General features: G+C 50.6%; 1 protein-coding gene across 1 annotated transcript in view; it reads left to right on the plus strand.

The window, feature by feature from the left end:
• PHF12 (PHD finger protein 12) overlaps positions 1-346 on the plus strand; it is a gene marked incomplete at its 5' end in the record, with an annotated part of 31,722 nt that overhangs the window by 633 nt on the left and 30,743 nt on the right.

Genomic DNA, 346 nt, shown 5'->3' on the forward strand with positions numbered 1-346 from the left:
AGCGCTTCCGTGCTGCTGCAGCTGCTGGGAATAATGGAGGTTGCTGTCTCTGTGTCTCCCTGCCTCACTGTTTACAATATGGCGACCTTCCTTTAAATTATATTTTTATTCTCAGCGCCATTTTGGCTGCATATAGGACTTTCAAACCCTCGCAGCACTCCCCCGGTATCTTAAATGTGGAAATACCTTTCCTGTGGAAATCCAGGCCTCCAGACTTTAAAATTGGCCGGGTTTATTCCTTTCCCTCCTTTTTTGCCTTCCTCCTGACTCTTCAGACCTGCTTGTCTCCTCTGTGGGAGGGACTGCCGTGAACTGGGGGCAGTCAGGTCCGCTTGCTGGGAGCTGC

Source organism: Merops nubicus, unplaced genomic scaffold (genome assembly GCF_000691845.1).
Source record: "Merops nubicus isolate BGI_N331 unplaced genomic scaffold, ASM69184v1 scaffold12117, whole genome shotgun sequence".
Classification (NCBI taxonomy): domain Eukaryota; kingdom Metazoa; phylum Chordata; class Aves; order Coraciiformes; family Meropidae; genus Merops; species Merops nubicus.